The sequence below is a fragment of the Chiloscyllium plagiosum genome, chromosome 30, assembly GCF_004010195.1.
Source record: "Chiloscyllium plagiosum isolate BGI_BamShark_2017 chromosome 30, ASM401019v2, whole genome shotgun sequence".
In the NCBI taxonomy this organism is placed as follows: Eukaryota; Metazoa; Chordata; class Chondrichthyes; order Orectolobiformes; family Hemiscylliidae; genus Chiloscyllium; species Chiloscyllium plagiosum.
In genome coordinates, this window is record NC_057739.1 from 22,792,464 (window position 1) to 22,818,806 (window position 26,343).

Genomic DNA, 26,343 nt, shown 5'->3' on the forward strand with positions numbered 1-26,343 from the left:
TTCAATTTTCATAATACCAGCTTCTCCCATTCTACAATAAAATGACCCATAATAGGGCAGAAAGAGTCAAGATGGGTAATGTGCTACCTGTCATTTAGCTCCTCCCTCTTTATGAGGGAAGGGCCCTGACACTCTGGCTACCCAAGCAGGGCATGGACTGGTCTTGGAGGCTGCCTTTTACTTACTGTACCAGGATACCCTGAGCAAAGGCTATTCCCCTTGACTGGACTAAGTACTGTCGACAACTGTGGCAACTTGTGTTTTTGTTAAAGAGCAAAGCAAGATGGTAACAATATTCGCTTGTTATCGCTGGTTGAGCGGGTAATGCACAAAAAAAAAAAGGCTGGACAATACAAGGCTTGGGTACTGTGAGCTATCAGGTAGGCAAAAAGTGAGTGAGACCACAACAGCAAATTAAAACCCCGCAGATCCAGCCTGGTCCAGTCCATAAGCTGGGTGCATGCCCCTGCCACAGCATTACAATAATAGTTACCGGTGCAGTCTCTCTGCACCAGAATTGCTCTAGCCTAGAAAAGATTTAATTTGCTCATATTAAGATGTTCATTATCAGAAGTTTAAGAACACTTTGTGTCAATGATTTAAAATAAAATTGCAATAGAACCACAAATTACAAAGCATGATACCATTCAATTCATCATGTCCGAGCTAGAACAATTTCAAACTAGCCACAATGCCTGCAATCTCCACTAGTGCTATAAGAGAGACTGAGTAGGCTGGGACTATTTTTACTACAGCACAGGAGATTGAGGGGTGACCTTACAGGAGTTTATAAAATCATGAAGGGCATAGATAAGGTGAATAACAAAGAGGTATTTTCCCAAGGATAGGGGAGGTCAAAACTAGGGTGCACAGTTTTAAGGTCAGAGGAGAAAGTTTAAGAGAGACTCCTGGTTCAACTTAAAAGGCATTTAACCTCAACAGTCAGGCCTTCATTTTTCAGGAGCAGCAAGGAGAGAGGAGCAGGGACTGCCGAGAGGCAAGTTTCCCACTTAAAAAGGGACTTACCTCGAGAGTCAGGCCTTTTCGTTTTGCAGCAGTAACAGCAGGAGCGACAACTGGGGAACTGCCGGGAAGGAGAATCACTGCTTTAAGAACTTACCTCGTGAATAAGGAACTGCTGAGTAAGTAAAGTAATATATTTGGACGGTTACGTTACCCAAACACTACTTAAGTAGTGTCTTCCACCCATCCTTCTCCTTGAACCAAAAAAAAAAGGTCCTGTGCACCAGATTGGTAAGGTGACTAGTATTTTAAAATTCCTTATTTTTCAATAGTCTCTTTTGGAATTTAGAACAGTAAGAATGGCAGTTAGGACAGCCGAATGTTCCTCCTGCCGAATGCGGGAGATAAGGGTCACCATTCGTGTCCCTGCTGACTGCATCTGCAGGATGTGCACTCAAGTCCAGCTCCTCGAAAACCGCATTAGGGAACTAGAGCTGGAAATGGATGAACTTCGGATCATTCGGGAGGCAGAGGCGTTTATTGAGAGGAGTTACAGGGTGGTAGTCACACCTCAGCTAAAAGAAAAAGATAGATGAGTTACAGTCAGGGGACGGAAAGGGAAGTGGTAGGCAGTGCAGGAATCCCCTGTGGCTATTCCCCTCAATGACAAGTGTATCATTTTGAATACTGTTGGTGGGGGGAGGGGCCAACGACCTACCAGGGTAAATCATGTGGTACAGGTCTCCGGAACAGAGTCTGTCCCTGTTGCTCAGAAGGGAAGGAGGGTGATAAGCAGAGCATTAGTCATTGAGGACTCCATAGTTAGGGGGACAAATAGGAGGTTCTGTGAGAACAAGAGAGACTCACAGTTGGTGTTGCCGCCTCCCAGGTGGCAGGGTTCATGATGTCTCAGATTGTTTTCAGGATCCTCGAGGGGGAGGGGGAGCAGCTCCAAGTTGTGGTCCACATAGGCACTAACGACATTGGTAGAAAAAAAGGGACCGGGATTTAAGGCAGAAATTCAAGAAGCTAGGGTGGAAGTTTAGAGCGAGAAAAAAAATCAGAGTTGTTATCTCTCGTTTGTTACCCCCGCCACGTGTCGCGAGGCGAGGAATAGGGAGAGAGAGGAGTTGAATATATGGTTACCTGGATGGTGCGGGAAGGAGGGTTTCGGATACCTGGATAATCGGGAGCTCATTCTGGGGTAGGTGGAATCTTTACAAACAGTATGGTCTACACCTGAACCAGAGGGGCACTAATATCTTGGGAGGGAAATTTGCTAATACTCTTCGGGAGGGTTTAAACTAATTCAGCAGGGGGATGGGAACCTAAATTGTAGTTCCAGTATCCAGGTGGTTAAGAGTAGTGAGGTCAGAAATATGGTTAAGGTCGCAAGAGTGCACGGACAAGCAGGAAAGTGGTTTGGAGTGTGTCTACATCAACACCAGGAGCATCTGGGCTAAGGTGGGTGAACTTGCAACAAGAGTTGGTACCGGAGACTTTAATATTGTGGCCATTTCAGAGACATGGATAGAGCAGGGACAGGAGTGGTTGTTGCTAGTTCCAAGATTTAGATATTTTAGTAAGAACAGAGACGATGGTAAAAGAGAGGGAGGTGTGGCATTGTTAGTCAAGGACAGTATTACATTGGCAGAAAAGACGTTTGAGGACTCATCTACTGAGGTAGTCTGGGCTGAGGTTTGAAACAGGAGACGAGAGGTCACCCTGTTGGGAGTTTTCTATACACCTCTGAATAGTTCAATAGATGTAGAGGAAAGGATAGCAAAGATGATTCTGGATAGGAGCGAGTGTAACAAGGTAGTTGTTATAGAGCATTTTAACTTTCCAAATATTGACTAGAAATGCTATAGTTCGAGTACTTTAGATGGGTCAGCTTTTATCCAATATGTGCAGAATGTGACACAGTATGTAGACAGGGGCAAGGCCACACTGGATTTGGTACCGAGTAATGAATCCAAACAGGTGTCAGATTTGGAGGTAGGTGAGCACTTTGGTAATAGTGACTACAATTCGGTTATGTTCATTTTAGCCATAGAAAGACATAGGTATATACCTTAAGACAAGAGTTATAGCTGGGAGTAAGACAATTATGATGCAATTAGGCAAGATTTAGGATGCATAGGATGGGCACAATTGAAATGTGGAGCTTATTCAAGAAATAGCTACTGCATGTCCTTGATAAGTACATACCTGTTCAGGCAGGGAGGAAATGGTCAAGAGAATTGTGGTTTACTAAACAAGTTGAATCTTTTGTCAAGAGGAAGAAGGTGGCTTATGTTAGGATGAGACATGAAGGTGCAGTTAGAGCATGGAGAGTTGAAAGCTAGCTAGGAAAGACCTAAAGAGAGAACTAAGAAGAGCCAGGAGGGGACATGAGACAAATAGGATCAAGGGAAGCCCTAAAGCTTTCTATAGGTATATCAGGAATAAAAGAAATGACGAGAGGAAGATTAGGCCTCAATCAAGGACAGTAGTGGGAAGTTGTGCATGGAGTCTGAGGAGATGGAGAAGCATTAAATGAATATTTTTCATTAGTATTCACACTGGAGAAAGAGAATGTTATCAAGGAGAATACCGAGATACAGGCTACTAGACTAGACGGGACTAAGGTTCACAAGGAGGTGTCAGCAATTCTGGAAAGTGTGAAAATAGATAAGTCCCCTGGGCCGAATGGGATTTATCCTAGGATTCTCTGGGAAGCCAGGGAGGAGATTGCACAGCCTTTGGCTTTGATCTTTTTGTTGTCATTGTCTACAGGAATAGTGCCAGAAGACTGGAGGACAGCAAATTTTGTCCACTTGTTCAGAAGGAGGGGAGTGGAGACAACCTTGGTAATTATAGACCAGTGAGCCTTACTTCGGTTGTGGGTGGTGTTGTAAGAGGTTATAAGAGATAAGGTTTACAGTCATCTAGGAGAGAGGAATATGTTGATTAGGGATAGTCAACATGGTTTTGTAAAGGGTAGGTCATGCCTCACAAACCTTGAGTTCTTTGAGAAGGTGACCAAACAGGTGGATGAGGGTAAAGTGGTCGATGTGGTGTATATTGATTTCAGTAAAGTGTTTGATAAGGTTCCCAACGGTAGGTTATTGCACAAAATATGGAGGCATTGGATTGAGGGTGATTTAGAGGTTTGGATCAGAAATTGGCTAGCTGAAAGAAGGCAGAGGGGGGTGGTTGATGGGAAATATTCATCCTGGACATCAACTACTAGCGGTGTAGCGCAAGGATGTGTTTTGGTCCATTGCGGTTTGTCATTTTTATAAATTACCTGAATGAGGCCATAGAAGGATGGATTAGTAAATTTGCCGATGACACTAAGGTCAGTGGAGTAGTATATAATGCTGAAGGATGTTGCCGGTTACAGATGGACATAGATAAGGCTGCAAAGCTGGGCTGAGAGGAGACAAATGGAGTTTAATGTGAAAAAGTGGGATGTGATTCACTTTGGAAGGAGCAACAGGAATAGAGAGTCCTGGGCTAATGGTTAGATTCTTGACAGTGTAGCTGAGCAGAGACACCTCAGCGTCCATGTACAGAGGAACCTCAATTATCCGAATATCAATTATCCGCATGAGATCGAGATCCCGATAAAAACATTACATCAAAGACATATTTCCAGCACTAACCGTGTCTGTTGTTTACAGTGATTAAACAGGCACTGCTTCCAAATGATTCACTTCCCGTCCTCTCTCTCTACCCCCCCACAGTTTCCCTTGAGTTCTACACAAGGGGGTATCCTAAATACCCCTTCCCCAAATAATCTCTCCAACGTTGCCCTGAACAGGGCAGAGGTGGAACCTGTCAAAAAATGACAGTAAAAAGTTGTGTGTGAGAGAAAGAGTGTGAGTGCTGAAAATGTGTTGCTGGAAAAGAGCAGCAGGTCAGGCTGCATCCAAAGACAGGAGAATCGACGTTTTGGGCATGAGCCCTTCTTCAGGAGCCCCTGCTCCTTGGATGCTGCCTGACCTGCTGCGCTTTTCCAGCAACACTTTCAGCTCTGATCTCCAGCACCTGCAGTCCTCACTTTCTCCTAAAAGAGTGTGTGAGTGAGTGAGTGAGTGAGTGAGTGAGTGAGTGAGTGAGTGATGCGCGCATGTGCACGCGCTATTTGGAGACTCCCCCCCCAAAAGGCAGCAGGAGCAGTCTTGTTGTTGATGTCCAGTCTGGCTGGACGGTGTTGGACGGGGGTGGATTGGGGGGCACGGAGGGCAGTGTTGGATGGGGCAGGCAGGGAGAGGTGTTGGGCGGGGCGGGGGGGGGGGGGGGGAGCGGGGGCTCACGCGCGGTGTGCTGCTGCCTCGTCTTCTGAACGGGGAGCAGACTTAACAATCTCCGAGCCCCAGAGGAAAGGCATTTAATTGATTCACCAAATAAATCAATTATCTGAACAAAATAGTGCCCGCCCATCTCATTCGGATAATCAAGGTTCCTTTGTACACAGATTCCTGAAAGTTGCCATCCAGGTTGATAGGGTTGTTAAGAAGGCATACGGTAAGATAGCTTTTATTGGTAGAGGGATTGAGTTTCGGAGCCACGAGGTCACACTACAGCTGTACAAAATTCTGGTGCGGCCGCACTTGGAATATTACATACAGTTCTGGTCACTGCATTATAGGAAGAATGTGGAAGGTTCAGAGGTGATTTACTAGGATGTTGCCTGGTGTGGAGGGAAAATTTTATGAGGAAAGGCTGACGGGCTCGAGGCTGTTTTCGCTAAAGAGAAGGTTGAGAGGTGACTTAATTGAGACATATAAGATAATCAGAGGGTGAGACAGTGGACAGTGAAAGCTTTTTTCCTCAGATGGTGATGACCAGCACAAGGGGACATAACTTTAAATTGAACGGTGATAGATATAAGACAGATGTCAAAGGTAGTTTCTTTACTCAGAGTAGTAGGGGCATGGAATGCACTGTCTGCAACAGTAGTAGACTCACCAACTTTAAGGGCATTTTAAATGGTCATTGGATAAACATATGGATGAAAATGGAATAGTGTAGGATAGGCTTCAGATTAGTTCCACAGGTCGGCGCAACATTGAGAGCCAAAGGGCCTGTACTGTGCTGTAATGCTCTATGTTCTGTACAACGTTTTCATACAGAGGGTGGTTTGTGTGGGGAATGAACTGCCAGAGCAAGTGGTAAATGCAAGTCCAGCTATAACATTCAAAAGACATTTGAACAGGGACATGTATAGAAAAGGTTTAAGAGGGATATGGACCAAACACAGGAAAATGGGGGTAGTTTAGTTTCGGAAACTTGATCGGCATGGATGAGTCAAACCAAAGAGTCTGTGTCCGTTCTGTTTGACTATAACTCCCACCACTTCAGATCTATATCTGCTGTTCCCTTAGACTCAAGATCTCTACATCAACCAGTTCCTGGGGCAAAGCATTCCACCTGCAACACATTTCTGACACTTGAAAACATATCAGCCAAACACCACCTACTTTTCCAAAACTGTCAGTACGCAGGATATCAGGTACGTAAATTCCAGTGAACACAGACTTGCACCTCGAAACATCCAAATGTCTTGCAAGTTTTGCATGCAACAAACTTTGTTTTAAAAAGCTAGTTTTCAGTAATACAGAATAACATTTTCTGAAGATAAGGTGGTTTTCTACATTCGTTTAAAAACCACTTTTCTGGATTTTAAAATGAATCCTCTCAAAAAAGTAACTCTCCAAATTACCTTTGCTAATTAAAACTAGAGAGCAATTTGTATGAATAAAAGCTTCTGCCACAGATTACAATAAGTGCAGGTTTCTTCTGAAGAAGTCTTTTCATAAGGACTCAACACAAAGTAGAGCCAACCACAATGAAAACTTTTGGAGACTCAACCTCAATTTAAGAATTTGTTCACTTTATTTTCCTTTGGGAAAGATCAGTGCTCGGTGGGAAAAACAGACTTTCTTTATCCATTGAATAGTTTCACAAAAATGCTGTTCAAGCAAAAACATTTACTTGCTAAGTTTGTTTTGCAGAAGTCTCCTTTTCCGGATGTAGTATTTTTCTTAGATATTTTGGCTCTTTTACACAGGAAAGAACAATGGAAGATGGGTGAAAGTCAGGAAATGACTGGCATTAGTTGATGAGCTGTTAAACTTTTGGGAAGCAAGAGAACATTCCAAATGCAGCCAAGTTCAACTTTCTATAACATTGCTTAGTACTTTTGAGAGGCTTTTGAAGCACTTTAAACCTAACCCGTTGAGAAACTGATGGGATCAGCTGCAATTCTGGTTTTACACCAAGCACAATTGTAATGTTAACAGGAGGCTCCCAAGCACTGAGGATGTCACCTAGACAGTGGACGAAACGTCTGCAACACAAATTCCCAGCTCGGCGAACAGAACCACAACAACAAGCACTCGAGCTACAAATCTTCTCACAAACTTTGTAGTGTTAACAGATTAAATTTGAATGTCTCTCTGGAAATGAATATATTAAGCTGCACTGAGTGAACATTCTGGAAGTGTAATGCAGGAATGTGAATGACTCCCATTCCAATTAGACAGTCATTTGCTACTACTCCCCCTACTATGATCAAATTAAACTATCATTCAATGTGAGGGAGTGGCTGGGGGTTGTCGAGTGGCATGTGACAGTGGGGGAGTGGCCAGAGTATCTGTGAGCATGACCAACTGACCTGTATAAAGGGGATATGTTTTCTTTGTTTGGGGCCTCACTTAACTTGGCAATGCCTGCAAAGAGGGTCACCCAGCTTGTACAAGCTTTAATAAACTTTAACTGTTTGTAAAAGTTGGTGTGTGTGAATTACACCTCATGTGTGAAACCTTGGGAAAAGAATCAAACATATGATGGCAGCAGTGGGATTCCAACATACACAGAGCTTCCAGGTGGACTGAATAAACAATCGTTTGAGTGTTGGTTGCATGAGACGGATGGGCCCACAAGGTAAGCTTCACCTTGATCTCACTCTCTACCACGCAGTTGAGCCCTCATCTCCTGGGACTCGGTGGTGATGGGATTTTTGAGGTAACTCACACAATTGCACATCAACAAGTTGCTTTGCACGAAGAGGGTTAAATCGGGGTTAGAGCCCGACAGTTACATTGAGGTTAGAGTCCCCAGAGTTAACTCCGGGTTAGAGTCCCCAGGGTTACTTCAAGGTTAGAGTCACCATGAGAAGTAAAGTTACAACTATCTGTGTGAAGTTTGCACATTCTCCCCATGTCTGCGTACATTTCCTCCGGGTGCTCCAGTTTCCTCCCAGAGTCAGTCAAAGATGTGCAGGTTAGGTGAATTGGCCATGCCAGATTGCACATAGTGCTAGGCATATTAGTCAGGTAAATATAGGGTGGGGGAATGGGTCTGGGTGGGTTAATCTTCAGAGGGTCGGTATGGACTTGTTGGGCCGAAGGGCCTGTTTCCATAGTGTAGGGAATCTAATCTAAAGTGAAAAAGGGGTTAAAGTCCTCTTGGGGAAAAAGAAGTTTAAAGTCATCTATGGACACAAGGTTTGAGGCTCCAGTTCACAATAAAAGTTAGAATTTGGTACTTCTTAGAATTATTGCCTTTATGCCCCACACCTCCTCTTAGAAGTACTTTTAGGACAACATGGTGTAACCGGAAAAGGGGAAAAAAGTGGAGCTGGTCTGCTCAGATCCTGACAGTAAAGTACATTAACTACCAGGGAAGCTTTGTTTGGGTTTTTGATGTGGGAATCTCAGTTTCTGGGCTGTGGACTCGACTCTGCGAGTCCTTCTTCTGGGGAGAAGGAGCTCGGATTGCGGCGCCATGTAGTCCGCTGTGAGGCTTTTCTCTTTGTGGGTGTGATTTCATCGGAAGGACATGGCTAGTCTTTCTTTTAGATTCCCTACAGTATGAAAACAGGCCCTTCGGCCCAACAAGTCCACCCAGACACATTCCCCTACCCTATATTTATCCCTGACTAATACATCTAACATTATGGGCAATTTAGCATAGCCAATTCACCTGACTTGCACATCTTTGGATTGTGGGAGAAAACCTGAGCACCCGAAGGAAACCCACGCAGATACGGGGAGACTGTGCAAACTCCACACAGACAGTTGCCCAAGGCGGGAGTCGAACCCGGGTCCCTAGCGCTGTGAGGCAGCAATGCTAACCACTGAGCCACAGTGCCGTCCCCATTTCCTTTGCAGCCTCATCCGGTGATTGGGTGGCACTCCTCATTTCGGTTTCCACCAAGGTAAGGATGTTTTAGTGATCTTTTTGTGTGCGCGTGCCAGGTGCTTTTAAGTAACTGTTTGTCTGTTTGAATCTGGATCTCCATTCAATGCGTTTTGTGGACTGTAATAGGGCAGATTTTGTTTTTACATTGAAATTATACAACATTATATCCTTTCTAATATTATCAAACTTGTAACGTTAAAACAAATTGAGTGAGTGCCTTGAGCTCCTGATGTGTTTGAAATTCAACAATGCCTATTTAAACAAAAACACAATTGTCAGTGGTCATGCTTTCACCAGATGACAGTACTGTATTAAAATGTCTTGGCTTTTCTTTTAAAATGCAGAGTGTTCACAAAAGGAAGAGTGCATTTGTGATTTTAGAGAATATTAGAACTTGAGGCTGAACTTTCAGTTCTGTCAATTATTGTTAAGACTTCATTGGCCCCCTTCATAATGCAAATTCAAAAAAAAAATGTTGATCTCTACAAAGTTGTCAGCGTAATTCCGACTGTTTTATTTGGGAAGTTTCATTTAGAGAATGTATTTTAATATATTCTGCACTTAAATCTGAACTGAAACTACCTCTTAAATGGTTTAAGCACAGGAAACATTTTGTTGTTTCCTTGCTGTTCCAGATTTTAAAAATACTTTTCTTGACAGCTTTCACATTAGCCAAGTCTCAATTTGTTAAAGGAAAATAATTTTTGAATAACCTGAATGGGATACCAGAGGGTTTGATGTTAGGATTGCTGTTTATAAATGACTGAATTGTTTAGGCAGTACAATTTAGAAGTTTATGGATTGTATAAAACTTGATAACGTCATAAACGGTGGACAGAGTTCAAGATGACTGAGAATGTTGAAACAGGCAGTCACAATTTAATGTAGTTAAATGTGCGACTGTCTGCATACTGATAATCACCTTGGCAAGGAGGGAACGAGAAAGGAAACGCAAAGATACTTTCAGCAGCCAACATCATCTCTAAAGTTTCTCCATTCACACATAAAGCGCACTTTTAGACCACCACCCACCCCTCCACAACCTGATCCAATCAGCTCCTCAGTCATGAACACGAAAAGTGAAGCAGCTAACAACAGTGAAGAGGAGGTCCATATGCTTTTTGTCAGTGGCCTTCCTATGGATATTAAACCACATGAGCTTTACCTTGTCTTTCGATCATTTAAGGGGTATGCAGGTTCACTGATCAAGCGAACATCAAAACAGCCAGTTGGCTTTGTTACATTTAACAGCAGAGCAGGAACAGAAGCAGCAAAGAATGCTGTATTCACCTACACTGCTGCTGCTGCACTGCATGGTCAGATGCACTGAAGCATTTCTGGAAGGATTGAAGTCTTGTCAGCTTTGTTAAGTATTTAACTGCCCTTATCCAAGAATTCAGATTTCTCCATGGAGTGATGTAGAAAGACAGACTGGATTCTGTTTTCAGGTTGGACTTTACTGAAGGAGGTTTTGGATAACTGGCTCATTTCCTCTTGACTTGGAGGGGATGGAGTAGTCACTAAGGACTGTAGATTTAAGAAGTTTACTGATGAACTATTTTTTCCACGTGGGAGGATCTCATTTACTGCATGGACTAGAATTTTTTTTTTGTTATAATCATTGCATGTTGTGTATCAATAACTTGCTTAAATACTGGCTGTCAGAGTCTTATGAAAGCTGGTAGTGTCATCTCTGTTATCATAGAATGATAAAAGGGAGGAATGTCATGTTAGAAGATTAAATGGGAATATCTCTCTGGACATTAATGTAATATTAAAGGGTTAAACTGCACTGAGTGGATGTTCTGGAAGAGGGTGGGAACGACAGTCATGCAGGAATGCGAATGACCCCCACTCCAATTAGACAGTCATTTGCTACTACTCCCCCTACTATGATCAATAACTATCATTCAATCTCTTCCATTCAGAAATGCTTTCTAGCCATCCCCTAAAGCTAGGAATATCACACCTGCATTATCTTGGGGAAATCACTGAGTCAGGAAATAGTTAGCATAATGATTCCCCAGGCTGAGGGCATTTACATTTTGATTATCGGAGGATGCTCTCATTCTACCATTGTACCTGGGATAACATGTGACTGAGGGCATGACTGGGGGTTGTCTTGAGTGGCATGTGACTATGGGGGAGTGGCCAGAGTATCTGTAAATATACAAGTCAGTTGATAATAAAGGGGATGTACTTTATTTGTTCAGAGCCTCTTTCACTCTACCTTGCATGCCTACAAGGAGGGTCATTTGGGGGGGGGTCACCTAGCTTGTACAGGCTTTAATAAACTTAACTATTTGCAGAAGTGTGTGTGTGCGTCCGTCCTCAGGAAAAGAACCTAACAACTTCTTTCATAGTTGCATTCAGTTCTCAGCAATATTCTCAGAGTTCATAGTCAGAGGAATGTGCTGGCAGACAGCAAGCTGGTTTGAAATGTGTCTACTTCAACACCAGAAGTATCCTAAATAAGGTAGGTGAGCTTGCAGCATGGACAGGTACCTAGGACTTTGATGATGTGGCCATTTTGGAGGCATGGATAGAGCAAGGTGAGGAACGGATGTTGAGGGTTCCAGGGTTTAGATCTTTCATTAAGAACAGGCAAGGCGGTAAAAAATGGGGAGGTGTGGCCTTGTTAGTCAAGGTTAGTATACCAGTGGCTGAAAGAACTTTTGATGAGGACTCTGCTACTGAGGTAGTGTGGGCTGAGGTTAGAAACAGGACAGGAGGTCACACTGTGGAGGCCTATTTTTTTTTACAAAAAAACTCCAAGCAAAGTTCCAGGGAGGTGGAAGAGAGGATTCACAAAATTATTCTGGGTAGGAGTGAAAGGAACAGGGTGCTCATTATGGGGGACTTTAACTTCCCCAACATTAATGGAAATGCTATAACTCTAATGTCAGATGGATCAGTTTTTGTCCAGTGCGTACAAGAAAGTTTCCTTACACAGTACGTCAAAGGGCTGACAAGAGGGGAGGCCACACTGGATCTGGTGCTTGGTAATGAACCAGGCCAGGTGTTTGATTTAGTTGTAGGTGAGCACTTTGGAGAGACTGACCATAATTCAGTTATGTTTAGTTTAGCGATGGAAAGGGATAGGTACATGCCACAGGTCAAGAGTTATCACTGGGGCAAGTACAATTATAATGCGATTAGGCAAGAATTAGGATGCATAGAATGGGTAGCAAAAAGAAGGGGATGCAGACAAATTATAATGCGATTAGGCAAGAATTAGGATGCATAGAATGGGGTAGCAAAAAGAAGGGGATGCAGACAATGGAGATATGGAGCTAGTTTAAGGAACAGATATTGCACGTCTTTGATAGGTATATCCCTGTCAGGCAGGGAGGAAGTGATAAGGTAAGGGAACTGTGGTTTCTATTGAAATTGTATCTCTCTTCTTAAGCAGAAGAAGGAGGCCTATGTGTTGATGAGGTGATGGAGAGTTACGATCAGCTAGGAAGGATTTAAAGAGTTAAGAGCAAAGAGAGGACATGAGCAGTCTTTAGCAAACAGAATAAAGGAGAACCCTAAATCTTTCTATAGGTATGTGAGGAATAAAAGGATGACTAGGGTAGGAATAAGGCCAATCAAAGACAGAAGTGGAAAATTGAGTGTGAACCCTGTGGAAATCTGAGACGTGCTAAATGAATATTTCTCTTCGGTTTTCACTCAGGAAAAGGAGAATATTGTAAAGGAGGAGAATGCGGTATGAGATATTAGACTAGAAAAGATGGAGGTTAGTTACGAACAGGTGTTATCAATTCTAGAAGGAGTGAAAGTAGACAAGTCCCTGGGCCTGATGGGATTTATCCGAGGATTCTCTGGGAAGCTAGGGAGGAGATAGCAGATCCTTTGGCTTTGATATTTGAGTAGTCATTGTCTACAGGTTTAGTACCAGAGTACAGGAGGATTGCAAATGTTGTGCCCTTGTTAAAGAAGGGCAGGAGGATGACCCAGGTAATTACAGACTAGTGAGCCTTACTTCTGTTGTAGGAAGGATTGAGAGATAAGATTTATAATAATCTAGCAAGCTACAATTTGATAGTCAACATGGTTTCGTCAAGGACAGGTCGTGTCTCACAAACCTCAGAGTATTTTGAGAAGGTGACCAAGCATATAGATGAGGGTAGGGCAGTTTGTGGTATACATGGATTTCAGTAAAGCCTTTGATAAAGGTTCCACATGGTAGGCTGTTGGAGAAAATGCAGAGGCATGGGATGGAGGATGATTTGGAATAAAACTGGCTTTCTGAAAGGCAGCGAGTGGTGGTTGATGGAAAATATTCAACCTGGAGTCTGGTTACTAATGGTGTGCCACAAGGACCTGTTTTGGGACCATTGCTGTTTGTCATTTTTATAAATGACTTAGACGCAGGCATGGGTGGATGGATTAGTAAATTTGCAGATGGCACTAAAATCAGTGGAGTAGTGGAGAGTTTGGAAGAATGTTGCAGGAGGTCTTGGGTAAACTGCAGAATTGGGCTGAGAGGTGGCAAATGGAGTTCAATACAGCTAAATGTGAGGTGATGCACTTTGGGAAGAATACAGGAAGGCAGAGTACTGGGTCAATGGAAAGATTCTTGGTAGTGTGGATGTGCAGAGGGATCTTGGAGTCCATGTACATCACTGAAAATTGCCACCCAGGTGGATAATGCTGTTAAGGAGGGATACGGTGTTAGGTTTCATTCATAGAGGGATTGAGTTCCAGAGCCGCAATATCATGCTGCAACTATACGAAACACTAATCTGGCCACACTTGGAATATAGTGTGCAATTCTGGTCCCCATATTTCGGAAAGGATGTGGAAGCATTGGAAAAGGTGCAGAGGAGATTTACAAGGATGTTGTCTGGTCTGGAGGGAAGTTCTTATGAGGAAAGGCTGAGAGACTTGGGTCTGTTCTCATTGGAAAGAAGGCAGCTAAGAGGGGATTTCAGAGACATACAAGATGATCAGATGATTAGATAGGGTAGACAGTGAGAGTAGTTTTCCTAGGATGATATCAGCTTGTACTAGGGGGCATAACTACAAATTGAGGGGTGACTTTTGTCATTTACAAAAATGACTTGGATGTGAGCATAAGAGGTACAGTTAGTAAGTTTGCAGATGACATCAAAATTGGAGGTGTAGTGGACAGCGAAGAGGGTTACCTCAGATTACAACAGGATCTGGACCAGATGGGCGAACAGGCTGAAGTGGCAGATGGAATTTAATTCAGATAAATGCGAGGTGCTGCATTTTGAGAAATCAAATCTTGGCAGGACTTATGCATTTAATGGTAAGGTCCAAGGGAGTGTTGCTGAACAAAGAGACCTTGGAGTGCTCCTTGAAAGTGGAGTCGCAGGTAGATAGAATAGTGAAGAAGGGGGTTTGGTATGCTTTCCTTTATTGGTCAGAGTATTGAGTACAGGAGTTGGGAGGTCATGTTGCGGCTGTACAGGACATTGGTTAGGCCACTGTTGGAATATTGTGTGCAATTCTGGTCTCCTTCCTATCGGAAAGATGTTGTGAAACTGGAAAGGGTTCAGAAAAGATTTACAAGGATGTTGCCAGAGTTGGAGGATCTGAGCTATAGGGAGAGGCTAAACAGGCTGGGGCTGTCTTAGAGGTTTACAAAATTGAGGGGCATAGATAGGATAAATAGACAGTCTTTTCCCTGGGGTCGGGGAGTCCAGAACTAGAGGGTATAGGGGAAAGATATATAAGAGACCTAAGGGGCAACTTTTTCCACACAGAGGGTGGTACTTGTATGGAATGAGCTGCCAGAGGATGTGGTGGAGGCTGGTACAATTGCAACATTTTAAGAGGCATTTAGATGGGTATATGAATAGGAAGGGCTTGGAGGGATATGGGCCAGGTGCTGGCAGGTGGGACTAGATTGGGTTGGGATATCTGGTCGGCATGGACGGGTTGGACCGAAGGGTCTGTTTCCATGCTGTACATCTCTATGACTATGACTCTATGATACTTAAGACAGATGTCAGAGGCAGGTTCTTTACTCAGTGGTAAGGGTGTGGAATATCTTACCTGCCAATGTAGTTAACTCAGCCACATTAGGAAGGTTTAAATAATCCTTGGAAAAGCACTTGATAATGGGGTAGTGTAGGGGGACAAGCTGAGGAATAGTTCACAGGTCGGCGCAACATCGAGGGCGGAAAGGCCTGTTCTGCGGCTGTATTGTTCTATAAATGACAGGGTAGCAATAGCAGTAATTATGAGATTAAATATATTTCAAAATGGTCATTCAAATAATGCAGAGCATTAACTAGAAGGGAGAAAGAGGTGACTTCAGATAAAGTTTAACTTCTCTTTTTTTCTGAATGCTTTAATTACTTTTAATCTCTTATTAACTGTTTTGGAGTGCCTTTATTCCAGCAACTGTATTCTGCTCCTCCACTGGGATTTTTCACCTTATGCTAGGTTAGCTCTGGTCTGTTCCTGTGGATAAAAGTGAAGACTGCAGTTGCTGGAGATTAGAGTTGAAAAGTGTGGCGCTGGAAAAGCACAGCAGGATAGTCAAACTTTTGGGTATGAGCTCTTCATCAGGAAAGGACTTGTGCCTGTTCCAGTACCAATCCTGATGAAAGGGCTTATGCTCCTCAGATGCTGCTTGACCTGCTGTGTTTTACCAGCACCAAACTTTGACTCTGTTCTTGTGAGTGTCCATCATCCTCTGGATTATGCAGTTTCATTGCTTTCTATTGGCCACTGAGACCACAAAATCAGAATTCCTCCACTATTCTTTTCTGCAGACTTAAGTGGATTCCCGATGCTCCCAATCTGTCCTCCACATCTCCTACATTTGCCTGGATCCTGTTCATTTGACTTTCACTTTTCCCAGGCTGTATGGACTGTATTGCTTTTTCTCCTTGGGTTTCATATCCACTGTTCCTCACTCCTTTGCTGGCTTACCTGACCATCCATCCCTTTGCCCCCTCTGCTTTGAGTTGTCCAATAAAGGTTCTCAAGAAACTCCCTTTTCAATTTTCTCCAAACGTGGACACTGCTTCATAGTGCTCCACATTGATTAACCTGTCTAAAAGTCAATAAGTATAATCAAACTAGAGTCCTTTCCTTTGGTTTTCTCAGGATATCTGAATCCCTGCTGCTCACATCCATCTTGTACCAATCCTAATCACCCATCTTTCCTTCTAAATGCTGCCATACCCTAACTCCCATTACCCAACACTTCAAAATTTGAAAGTCTTTTTTAACTTCCTTATGATTTACCTCTCCTTAAAATTCTCATTGCTGTGCTAATTTCAAACAATTCAAGATGGTGGATAACTATCAAATATTGCACTGAAAAATATGAGAAGGACATTATACAGTCTGTCCTCCTTCAAAGGGATATTTTTGAGAAATATCTGGATACAAATCAGTCATCTATTCTACGAACAGAGTCATTACTACAGAGACTATGGTAATTGCATGCACAAGGTATGTCAAATGGAAATAGTGTTTAATCAGAAAATGAAAAATAAACAGCACAGGAAAAAGATGATTAACTTTGACTGACATTGAGAATGTTCTGTTCTTGTTTAATAACTTTCCTGCATTTGTTTATGTACTGAAAATAATGCTCTGAATTTAGTGCAAATGACATTGGTACCAATCTAAGAACGTGATCTTCATGAGATTTTTTCCACCGATTCAATTTAAATGAGTATTTAACCTATATTTCTAATCAACCAGTTCAGAGATGTTGTTATTTACACACCCCGGGGCAGATTTATTAAACACCTGTAAATAGGTTATTTCAGCCCTAAACAATCATTTCACCTCAATCTCTTGTTTATTCCACTGCAATTTCAGATAACAGGAGGAAAAAAAAATTGCAATTACATGTCTTTGATACAGTGAAAGGACTGCCTTTAGTTTTAATTAATTTAGCCACAATATGGAGAGAAAGTGTAGAAAAGATTTCACAACAGAACAAAATTGATAAATGCATATTATCACTTGTAGAAACACCAAGTAACAGTTTGCTAGAGACTGCTGCAGTATGACAGTTAAGAAAAACTAGCAACTCTTGTGTATTTAACCACATTTTCCAACACCATATTCAACTCCAATCAGGAATGCTGAGAAACAACAATTTGGCCTCCATCTCAATCAGGAAATATCAATTGACAGTCTAAATGAAACTTACTTCAAAGCCAAGTTTTAAGACAATAGCAAACTTGCCAATACTATTTGGACTCCTGTTCATGAGATTCTAAGTATAGAATCAGGAAGAAATTCTGCAAATTGGAAAGGGTGATGGAAGGATTAAATATCTTCCAGAAATACATTGGTCACCCAAATACAAATCTCCAAATTGAATTCAATCAGCACTAATTTGATAACGAATCCATACACTGTTAAAACATAACAGCAGGCGTTACAAAAAACTCAACTTCCAGTCTCTGACAAAATGCCTAATGAATGTTTCACACACATGGTTCCTTTTAAATCAACTTAAGTGTTGGCAAAACTATGCAGCAAAAAAAATTAAGGTGTTTTACTTTCTGATAATAACAGAAGCATTGAGCTTTTCAGCACTTTATCCATCGTGTCTGCACAGCTCTTAGATGGTGCAACCAAAAAACTAATCCAACTACCGTAATTGCATATTGGAAGCACGCGGACTCAGAAACAATGTGTCAAACTTCAATATAAAGCAAAAATAATAGGAATATGGAACAACATCGAGGCTCCTATTCTTCTGCGACATTAAAGCTCCGAATATAATGGTGAATATTCAACACAAACTAAAATTTAATTCAATTGAAATACAAACTAAGTTAGTTATTTGATAACTAATCAGTGCAAAAACGGAGTTAAGCATTCATTGTGGATTTGACAAATACTAAAGTGCACAGTCCTTCAGACTGAGCTAAGATTCCCATTTCTGACCTTGCAGTCCAATTTAATCCAACTGTTTCTCAATCAGCAATGTTGGGGTTTCTGCTTTCAGGTAACTTTTACTGCAGCTGACCCAGATACAAACCGCAGCTTCCAACCTATCGTGTTGGTGTATGTGTATATACTTTATAAACTATAGTTTCCATCACAATAAACAAGGAGGACATTCCCAGAGCTGATGCCTGCTGCCAGCCTCTCTCTGTCTCGCGCATTGTCCCCCTCGATGGCCAAAATCCAACCGTTTTAACTGACCTTTCACCAACCCCCCCGAGGGTCTCGCGCCCTCTTCAACCCAAATACTTTTCTTTTTTTCTACGTACATCCGCCCGTGAATTTTATTGTTTCTTTTTTTTTAAAAAAAAATACCTTTTAAATTTCTTTTTACCTTCCAGCAATTTTTTTTGAGCCGACGTAAAATGCCGTCCTCTCGCGAGATGGTTGCCCGGGCGATGATTGACAGGCGAGTGCTGGTCGCTGCAGCTTGACCAGTGCAGGAGGGGGACAGGCAGGTTGTGAAGAGTGCAAGTTGCTGCTGTAAAGTCTGTGCCAGGAGGTGGGTTTACCCTTTCTGAATATCTCCATTACTGTCCTGTCTGATTTTTCTCAAACTTTTTCATCTCTCCTAATCAGATAAGGATATGCCCTTCTCAATGTATAATTTCAGTTACATCACAGTGTAAACTTTTGCTATAAATTCTGTCTTACAATTGTGTCCTCCACAACCACCTGATGAAGGAGCAGCACTCCGAAAGCTAGTGCTTCCAATTAAACCTATTGGACTATAACCTATGTTGTGTGATTTTTAACCTTATCAGATAAGGCAGTAATCACTTGAACCTACACCCATCTCCTCCAGGTAAAACTCACCTTGGCTACAAAAAAGACTTGAGGTGCAGTGGTAGTGTCCCTACTTCTGAGCCAAGTAGCCTGGGTTCAACTCCCACATACTCTAGAGGTGTATAACCTATTAACAGGTTTTCCTTTTAAAAAGTCCAAAATTCACACCAAAATGATGTGTATAAAATGATTAATAATTGTTATAAGATAATGGATAATAATCTATGATGTGATCGTGCCTGCTTCTCACTTTAGTGTCTGTAGATCCTTGATAGAACTGGAGCTAGGAAATACAAGGCAGCAAATTGCAAAATAGGAGGAACCTGGGGAGAGCAGGAGATACAACGAGAACAGGACCATGGAATAATTAGGAATAATTTAGCAATAATTATATTCATGCATTTGGATATAAATCATTCATTATGCCACATTATAGTCTGTCTATCAGCCACACATGGTGTGATTTGATGAAACTCCAACATTTCACTCCTAAGTTGTGATTATTTCAAACTTCTGGGAACTACTAGATATAACAATAGGGAAAACACAAGCTTAAGGGAAGGATAGAGCACTTGGGAGCAGAACACTGAGAAAACAGGAGCAGTAAAAGAGAAGCAGATCATTGGCTACCAATCTTACTTAGGTGTAGTATGTACACCTGGAGCAGTTACTCATTTATAAGGTCAGTGGATGTCATCTCTTGTATTATCAAGGGTTATTATTTGATTGCATTCATTAAGCACTACCCACTGTGATAGTGCCATGAGGACATAGCTGAGAAGAGAGATGAAGTGGGATCTTGTGGAAGACAGACTGAAGATCAGTCCTCCCAGTCTTTGTAGTAACATACAGCCTGTTCCTATAGTTGTGGAAAACCAATAAACTACATTTCATTTACTCGACTTTTCTTGTTAGACCAGAAAATGGCTAGCCCCACATACCAGATCATGTTAGCCCCTATGGAACACCCATACTGAAAGGATGGCAGCCTCATATAATGTCATGGATCTATTGAAAAGTGCCTGTTTGAACTTTTGGTTATTGAATGCTAACTTTTATTCAAACTAATCACACTGGAATCTGCTGATGGTAACTGAAAAAAGTTTATATTTATAAAGCATCTTTCATAACCCAAAGACTTCCCAAAATAGTTTACTGACAGTACAGTACTTTTGAAGAACAGTCATTAGCTGCTTCATTTCCTATTTTGCAACAATTTGTATACAGCAAACACCCACAAACTGCAATGTGATAACCATGCACCAGATAACGTGCCTAACGTGTCTTTGAGATGTTGTTTGAGGAATAACGTTTCATCTGGAATATCTCTGTTCTCCTTCAAAATGGTGCATGGTTATCACATTGCAGTTTGTGGGTGTTTGCTGTATACAAATTGTTGCAAAATAGGAAATGAAGCAGCTAATGACTGTTCTTCAAAAGTACTGTACTGTCAGTAAACTATTTTGGGAAGTCTTTGTCCATGTCACATTTATGGCATATTTATGTCCACCTGAGATAACAGGCAGGACATTTGTTAAACTTTGTTACACTTAGAACAATTAATACTGTATCAGTCTTGCCTTTTATCTTCAACTCCTGGAGAGGGACTTAAACCCAAAACCTTCTGACTCAGGCACAGGAGCTTCCAATGGAGCCATATGAAAAATGATATATATTAACAGAAACCTACTTGCAATTCCTTTGGCATTCATCTTGTTTCAAAGTCAAGTGGGTGGTTTTCAAGGGTAAGAATGCCTTGGGGTTAGTCTAGCACCAAGGTAAGTCATGACCATCACATTCAAAGCATTGAGTTTTAGTCAGAGGATTTTCTAATTAAATTTTATAATGCTCTGTATTCGGTCAACACTTTCAAAAGTGCATCCACTTCTGGTTGTAGTTACAGCTGAGATCTGTTTAAATGCTGCAAGTAATGTAAAGAGGAGTCAGAAACCTGATCCTGAACTATCAGCAAAATTGGGAAAAAACTTATATTCTTCCGAAGCTGAAAAGTCTATCTGACAAGTGATCTTATTACAGGCATGAAGGATCGTGTAAGAAGTGAAGAGACAAAACAATATTCATCATAAATTATAAAACCTGATCAGGACACAGATCCAAATTAGTAAGATGTAAATTTAGCCAGATATCGGGATGCCCTTCTTCTACTACAATGGAATAGATTTCCAGAGTGGTAAAGATAGGAAAACACTGAAATAATTCTATGCACCAACTGGATGGAGCAATGGACAATGCAGTACTTGTGGTTAGATGGATGCTGCTGCATTCCTCTTGACTGGTTCTGAGGACCTATTTGGTTTACAGTGACAGAGGAGTAATCACTAATGAATCTCAACAAGAAGAGGCTTTGTCTAAGTAAGATTTAATTTATTAAGAATAAAAATTAAGTACAAGTTACAATAGTGAGTTAGACAATGTAACTCAGACTATTGGGAGATAGGTCACACAGCAAGATCCTAGTCAAAATCCAGAACTATTGTCACCATATCATTTTCCCATCCAAGACTGTATGACATTATTGGATAAGTTGAGCTCATTGCAGTCTTTAACATCAGCGCTTTCAGAATCATTACCTGAGACAATAGAAGAATCTTTAGAATTTCTCAGGAAGGATAAATTAAGATGGGTCAAAAATCTTCTCAATCAGCAAAAACTGTGATATTGAATAGAATATCTTAGATTCACCACAGTTTTAATTTTTATTAAATGCTAATGGATCTCTAATAATGTTGGTATTAGATAAAATGATTACATAAATTTCAGTGCACTCATACATCCCTGATACATAAAATAAAACTAGTCACCAAGGCCAGTTACAGCCAAATGGGCAGCTCGAAGGACTTTGAAGTGATTGAAACTATTGACAAATTTCAGAAATGTATAAATATATAAAAAATGATTACATTGGTATGATGAAAGTAATGGTATTCCAAATATTTACAAAACTGTATGAATAGTTACATTTTTAAACTTGGACCGAGTTTAAAGATTGCTTTCAAATTGGACTCTGAGGATTACCTGACCTTTTGTTTGTGCATTCAGACCAGAATCACTTCTGAAGAGACAAAGAGAAGGTATTCTCAAACATGATTGCGCATGGTAAAAAGACTTTGGAGTAATAAAGGAGATTACTACTTAGGTAAAATAAATTGGCAATTTGTCCATGTCACATGATCCAGTGATCATCTTTGCGAGCCTGCCAAGAACTTAGAAATAGTATGGCAAATTGCCATAAAATAGAAACATAATGAGAGAGACATCTTGAAACAACTTCAGGGAAAGATAAGAATGTTAATTAAGACAGAGGGAGTGTGTGTGAGAGAGAGAGAGCCATCCAAAAACAGGTTGTGGTCTGTTGTAATTACATGGACAGCTGAAAGCTAATGCACCTCCTGCAGAATCAGAGAAGCAACATTACCCTTCCTCCCTTTTATATTCTGTTCCAATGGCAAAGCTAACTTCTGAAAGAAACCTCTGGAAATTAATCTAAAGAAATCATCACAGCTAATGAGTCACTCCTGAAATTCAAAGCCTACAATTCAAGCAAAGTTACATTTTGATTTTAAAATACCAGGCTTACTTTGAATAACAGGACTGAACTTGACTAAGTTTTTCTAAATAATGAATCTATGTCTGCAATTAATCAACATCTGTAAGTGGTTCATTTTCTTTAGTAAAAACAAGATTGTGAAATAAATTAACTTTCCCTTTGAAGCACAAAAGGTTTTGCTGCTGTTGTTATTTAAAATTGATTCATGTTCTCCAAATAACATCACATCACATACAAATACCTTCAGCAAAGTTCAGGTAATACTTTAAAACTGTCCATGACAATATAAACAATGGTTAATATGAAAAGGCCATGAGATTCAGCCTGGCTGACCCACAAAACAGTGATGCTTTGTGTGTCACAATAAATGCATACTCTTTATTCAATTTACAGAAGAATTCTTGTCCAATCCCTTCAGGTGCTAGAAATTAGATAAGGAGACTATATATATATATATATATATATATATATACACTGTAGTTTATTTAGAATCTGTACCTGTACAAAGAGCACATTATGCTGATCTAAATGTATAATTATATGAAATAACATATCTAGACAATTGTGTTAGATTTAAATCTAAATATTGAAAGTCTTATGCCTGCATACTCAATTTTTGGTCAGGCTTCTAAGTTCACATTTAGCTCTGGAACTGCCAAAATAAATTTTTGGAATGGAAGTCTTGTATGTAAACTGTTACCTGTAATAGTGGAGCTTTACCCTGTCACCTGTAAGCAGGGTTATAGTGTTGAATTTAAAAACGTTGCTCTCAGCTCTTGTCACCTTCTTGCCTGTGTAAAACAAAACTTTGATTTTTCAGTGAACGCCACAGGCATTGCCACAGATGGAGGAAGAAGATATTGTGGTTGAGAAAGAGGCCAAGATGCAAGTGAAAGCTGAGGAGGAGCAGCTCATGTTGGTAGTGGTGAAGACCAAGGAAGAGGTTTAGGCAGATGAGACTGAGGATATGGAGGAAAAGGTCGAGGTGGAGGAACAATAGGCCATATTGGTGGAGGAGGAGGTCCAGGGAGATGTGGTAACAGAAGATGACGACAAAAGTGAGGAGGTTGAAACAAAGGAGGAGAAGAAGGTTGTGGTGGCAGAGGAGGGCACATTGCAGGACGGGATTGAGATGGAGAAGATGGTCAAGATGAAGGCAGAGATTAAAAAGGATCACATTGAGTCTGAGAAAGAGGTCAAGGCAGAGGAAGAACAGTTTGTGACAACAGATGAGATTTGAGAAGCAGGAGCTCAGCAGCAGATGAGATCAAGGAGAAAGTTGAGATTAAGGAAGATGTTATGGTGGCTGTGGCATTCAAGAAGGTAGTAAGAAACTGGGCCAACAATAAAATGTGCTCAGCTGTGAGGATTAGGGAGAAAGTACAATTGTGAGTGCATTTCTCATCCCTGGGAGTTCCCTGTACAGATCTGTGTTAGCATTATTGTGATGGTACTGTGCCTTTAAAAGGAATTTGTTCTGTACTGTTTCACATGCAGAGAAGTGTTGCCAATGGTGATAGAATGTCTACTTCAGAAGCAGTGGCTAAACAGCTTTGAGTTCGCTGAGTGTTTGTTTTTATTAGACTAAAGAAGCATAAGTGGGTGGAGTCACGCTCACACAGACCCAGGGTTTTAGTTTTGCTTTCAGTTTAACTTGAGGTTTGAAGCTGCTAGATACAGCTCTCTGATGCAGTGAAAAGCTTGAGTTCATTCTCAGATGCTGGATTCATGCTTTCAGTGCTATTTTCTCCTGCATTGTACAAGATAGGAAATTAGCAAAATCTGTGTTGCTGAATTAGCCTTTGGCAAAGGTGTGTTTGTGGGATGCTGCTATATTGGAACAGTTGATGATTTATGAGTAAAATATATATTATTTTACCAGGTATTTGAATAAAGTTATACCAATTCTTCTTTTCTTATTTGTATTTTCACTGTGTTGTAAGAATAAAGTGTGATTTGCTTAGAGCCTAATAGTAGACCAATCAAATCACATGCCTTGGAATAAGGTGAAAGTTAGGGTTGAGGCTATCTCCTTGACATATTTTGAGAAGGTTTTGTCTGGTCCATAACAGTATTCTGTCTGCACTGCTCTTGCCTATGTCGCTGCAGTTGTATGTATCTTAATTCCTCAGTTTAAGACCAGTCCATAATGTTGCTGTTCTGAGTTTCCTTCTAGTTCTTTAACTTCACTATTTTTTACTTCACTATTTTCTCCCAACTCTCTGTATTATGTCTAAGACATTGTTTGCAGTTTATTTGCTTTTTTGCACTAGTGTTGCTGCTTCCATGCAGTTACATAATGACATATAAAAGATAAATTCCAGTTCCACTTTGATTTTATTAATTAATTAATGGAAAGTAGCATTGCTATTGAGCCAGCATTTGTTGCTCATTTCTATTTGCCCTTGAGAATTTAGTAAAAACTATGATTGTGCGTTAATTCCAATTTTACACGTATATGTGCTTTTACAGCTATTAATTATTTTGAAAATCAACTTTGTGAAGTTGGAAATCACAATTAGTCAGCCACATCTGTTAATTTAAATGATCAACATGATTCATCAAGTACCTTACCAAAAACAGAGCTGTGATATCTGTTTGCTGAAATTCATGTTGCAGATTTGTATGGTATTCATTACAGAATTTATATAGAATTCTTCTGGTTAGTCATTGTGAAGGTGAATAGACAGAAGCCATTCCTTTGGTAGAGAAATTCACAACAATTAAGAGATGAAGACTGTCCTGCTCTTCTGATGCTGCTTGACCTGCTGTGCTTATTCCAGCTCCACATTTTATTGACTCTGACTTCCAGCATCTGCAGTACTCACTACCACCAAGGTTACGGTTAGGCTAATTAGGGGTGAAATCAGGAAACAATTGCTCATGAAGGGGTAGTGCAAACGTGGAACTCTCCCAAAAAAAAACTATCGAGACTTGGACAGTTGGAATTTTGGACACCATCCAAAAATGGGGAAAGGGAACAATTCAGGATATGCTTTTTTTAACAGAATCACAGGGTGATTAATAATAAGCATGCCTTCTATGGCCATTTCAAAGTGACCAATAAGAGAGTCGTCACATACCTACTGAACTAAAGTATTTTGCTGTATTGTGACCTGGAATTCCAAGCCATAGATCTGGTCTTGACTTGCCAGGACTGTCACGTTTGGCATAGGGGCGGGGTTTCAAATCCAGAACCATCTACTGAGGTAGGAAAGCAAACGTCAAGCCAAGTGCTGACTTCTACTCTTCGATCATCTCAAGCACTGAAGTGAGAGTATAATCTTATATGGAGTACAAAAATATAATGTTTTTAGAAGAATAAAATCTGTTACTATACTGTAGAATGAGCATTTTTGTATTTCAGCAAATGTTGTAAATGTTCCTTGTTCTAATTAGTTTAAAAGATTTTTGTCAGAACATGTTTTGGGATACTTATTATGGTAAATGAGGGTGACCATGCGATCTTTGAGTTCTGCCTGGCAACAAATTTTTAGTGGTTTGATTGTTAGAGATTAAAGGAGGCCAAAATTGTTTCATTGAGAAGAGGTGCAAGGTGTTCCCACTTAGCAGCTAGGCTGCTGTCATGTTTCTAAAAGTGGATAATTGTGAATCCCCAAAGTCTAGGAAAAGTGTTGAGAATGTTGGATTATAAACAGTTGTGCTTTCAACTGACCATTTACTTTGAAGATAAAAGAGTTGGACTTACAAGGGTTATTAATCAGCATTTCTACTGGCTACGAGGCCCACATGATGCAGACTTAAAAGGGGGAATGATTTTTAAGGTATCCCTGAAAACTCATCCTAGTAGTCTGCCGAGATCCACGAGAGGATGACCAACAATAGACAGGAAAACACTGGTTCACATG

At 40.9% G+C, this 26,343-nt stretch overlaps 1 protein-coding gene and 2 long non-coding RNA genes across 15 annotated transcripts in view; 2 read left to right on the plus strand and 1 right to left on the minus strand.

Annotated features, from left to right (window-relative positions):
* LOC122564803 (zinc finger protein 486-like) overlaps positions 1 to 18,517 on the minus strand; it is a 97,420-nt gene extending 78,903 nt beyond the window's left edge. For 3 of the 13 annotated variants that reach the window (XM_043720063.1, XM_043720073.1, XM_043720067.1), the window contains exon 1: positions 18,061 to 18,320. The gene's annotated coding sequence lies outside the window, so the exon portion shown is untranslated. Of the gene's footprint in view, positions 1 to 1,026; positions 1,110 to 15,189; positions 15,345 to 18,060; positions 18,345 to 18,454 lie in introns of those variants that run through there. The other 10 variants (XM_043720068.1, XM_043720070.1, XM_043720069.1 and 7 more) reach the window with 8 other exon arrangements.
* On the plus strand, positions 1,055 to 7,620 carry LOC122564805. The gene is made up of 3 exons (XR_006316010.1): positions 1,055 to 1,142; positions 6,339 to 6,466; positions 7,025 to 7,620. It is a non-coding gene; the product is annotated as an uncharacterized LOC122564805 (long non-coding RNA).
* Positions 7,771 to 26,343, plus strand: part of LOC122564806 — a 58,802-nt gene continuing 40,229 nt past the window's right edge. The window contains exons 1-2 of the long non-coding RNA XR_006316011.1: positions 7,771 to 7,899; positions 18,462 to 18,622. This is a non-coding gene — a long non-coding RNA (uncharacterized LOC122564806). The remainder of the gene's footprint in view (positions 7,900 to 18,461; positions 18,623 to 26,343) is intronic.